Source organism: Magnolia sinica, chromosome 7 (assembly GCF_029962835.1).
Source record: "Magnolia sinica isolate HGM2019 chromosome 7, MsV1, whole genome shotgun sequence".
NCBI classification, from domain to species: Eukaryota; Viridiplantae; Streptophyta; class Magnoliopsida; order Magnoliales; family Magnoliaceae; genus Magnolia; species Magnolia sinica.
In genome coordinates, this window is record NC_080579.1 from 65209490 (window position 1) to 65212434 (window position 2945).

Sequence of the window (2945 nt, forward strand, 5' to 3'; positions counted from 1 at the left end):
CCATTTGTTAGGATTTTTCTTTTTTTTTTTATTTTCTTAACATAGAAATCGATTGAATTCTTATATGAATTGTATTGGCAGGGTGTTAAAAGAGCTGATCTCACAGAGGATGAGACTGCCTTGCTTGAGCAAACCCTAGCAATGTCAATGGATGATCCTAGATCTAGTCAATCTGGTGATGTGTCTGTGGGAGATACAGATATGTCAGAGCCAGAATGACATGAGCAAGGTGCTTGGAGACCAATCTTTCGTGTCATCTATTCTTGCTTCACTTCCTGGAGTTAACCCTAATGATCCTTTAGTTAAGGATTTGCTGGCATCTCTCTAAGGTCAAACAGAGTAAAAGAAAGATGAAGATAAGCCACCAAGCGAGGGCGAAAAGTGATGGTGCTCTATAAGTTGTCCATGCCTCCACGTGCTCCCCAAAGGTCAGGTTTGTGATATACATACAGAAGGCTCCTAGGAAAGTTTGTGAGAAGTAGACGTCTCTTTTCAACCATGAATGAATTTGATTTAAATAGTTTCAATGTTTCCAAATTATGATGACTTGAAGTGAAGCTCACTGATATGCAAGCTGTTCTTGTTTGGGACGTTGATGGTGGCAGCAGCAGCAGCAGTCAGGGAGGTTATTTGTGCATTTAATTAGAGGCCTTGGTAAATTCCTCCTAGTTTGAATTAATCAAACAACCACCTATTATAGGTTATTTATTTCCAAAGCACTGGTTTTAAATGGATGCATGCCTGTCATCGAATTCTTTGACACGGACCATGCAAACACGCCATCAAATTCTGAGGTTTTGCACAGTGAATTTGAACATTAATCTAGTTTGAACAGTGAATTTGAAAAGTGATTGGCATTGGTATCATCATATCATGATCCTGGTATGAGCACTGCATGAATAATGTTGTGTTCAGTTCATTGCTATCTGAATCTGGGTTCCGTTTCTCATGAAACCAAAAATGGCAAAAAACAAAAAAGAAAAGAAAAGAAAAAGATATGGCACCAATCTCTGCATCAGTGTTTGTAAACGAATCTGTCATAGCCTATAAACTTGAAATTCTATGGAATGTGTAGCTACCTGATTGAGAACTTATCACTAATGATGGCTTATATATATTTGCAGCAAAACCAAGGACGTTTGTTGGATCGGTTTTCAGCCAAATGCTTTCAGGTTAGAAAGAAGTGTCTATGGCCCTCAGACCTGAGAATATGTTTTTATACGTGGGGCAGGCCCGTGGTGTAGTGATCTAGACTGTTGATCTGATGGCCCATTTTGGAATTGGGAATTTCCAAAAAATCTCACTGATATGACAATCCTAACTGATTGGGAAGAAGAAACAACAACAGCTTCAAGGTGAGTTTTATCATTTTATTTTTATTTTTTCCATTTTGTTAAGCTGTTATAATTTTTCTGCTAGAACTAGCATGTGTGGATTGGCAAAAGTGCGAATGCACTTGGCGTTTCAAATGCCACCCACTGTTTTGATAGAAAGATATTATGTTTTAAATAATATATTTAATTTCAGCAATTATTATGTTTGATAGTATCAATTGTTTCAAATGCCACCCACTGTTTTGATAGAAAGATATTAAGATTTTCAGACCTCACCTCTTCTCTAACCTTATCTTGCATTTTATACCAGATGTGCCGAGATCTCCAAGCCCGACTGGCTGCTGCAGAGGCAGAAAGGGTAGCAGCTGAACAGGAGAAGCGTGAAAAGGAGGAATCTTTTTCTTTTTTCTTTTGCTGAACAAGAACTCATCATGGAAAGGGTGGTCCAAGAGTCAAAGAAACTTCAGCAGGAAGCAGAGGAGAATGCGAAGGTAATGATAAAGGTGACAGCTACGAGCAATAAAGACTAATATAATTCATAGCATTGTATGATCGTCTTGATGCTATGTTGCAGCTACGGGAGTTCTTAATGGACCGTGGTCATGTTGTCAATGTATTGCAGTAAGTCTCCATTCTCTCGTTTCTTGAATTATAGAGCTAGAGATTTCAGTTACTTTTGGACAGAAATCCCCAAGAAAAAAAATTCATGTGGGATAGTCCAATCCAGTCCAATGTTGCCAATATTGTAAAGAGTGGGTGGCATTTGAAACAACAAACGCTTTTCTTTTGTGGTATATCATGGGATTAGCTATCTGTTGATAAATTTTTCTTGGGTATTTTAGTCCAAATGCAGCATAATCTAACTTTGATTTATTTGAAAACTTGGCTGGTCATTCATTCATTTCCTAACAATGAAATTCTATCATAACTGGATAAAAAACAAGCGTCTTCTGGTCATAAATGAACTATTATTAGCATTCCTTTCTTGTCACTGTCTTGGTCCAGACTCTTAGTTAGCCCCAGTAGCAGCAGATAAATGGATCTGACTCTGCCACATTGTGATATTGCATTGAAATGTTTCTGCTTTAGCTTATCGATCAGAAGAGAAGGATACACTGTAAAGGCATGTTGTCATCATAGTAGTAGCCTTGTCCCAGCCATTTGGGGTCAGCTTTCACATGGAATACATGAATCTTGATGTTTTCCTCGGATGAGAACAGTTGAAAACAAAACTTGATTTCTCAAACCTGATGAAGTTTGAAGGATAAATCTTAACTGTTTAAAAAATACATCAATTCTTTTTACTTGACCCAATTTCTGATGAATTTACAAGGATAGAGATGATGTTTGGCCAAACAAAAAGGTGTTTTTGATTTTGCTAGCAATGGTGCTGTTGGCCTCCACATTTCCATGACCCTGACCATTCATCTGGTGGCGCCATCATGAATTTGTTCCCAAAGTTCACCTCTGGAAAATCTTGCACATGCAGTTTGACTTTTCCAATTAAATGTGGACATGACATTTTAAGGAAATTAGATTGCTAGACCCCCACAGTGATGTTTATTTGTCATCCAACCCGTTCATACGATCATACAGACATGGATGAATGGA

General features: G+C 37.9%; 1 long non-coding RNA gene across 2 annotated transcripts; it reads left to right on the forward strand.

Moving 5' to 3' along the window:
* The first annotated feature begins 419 nt into the window (after positions 1 to 419).
* Positions 420 to 1957, forward strand: LOC131252112 (uncharacterized). Of its 2 annotated transcripts, XR_009174192.1 has the most exons (4): positions 420 to 654; positions 1125 to 1355; positions 1645 to 1825; positions 1909 to 1957. It is a non-coding gene; the product is annotated as an uncharacterized LOC131252112 (long non-coding RNA). The 2 variants fall into 2 exon arrangements; XR_009174191.1 differs by lacking the exon at positions 420 to 654 and having other exon boundaries at positions 869 to 1355.
* The last annotated feature ends 988 nt before the right edge of the window (positions 1958 to 2945 follow it).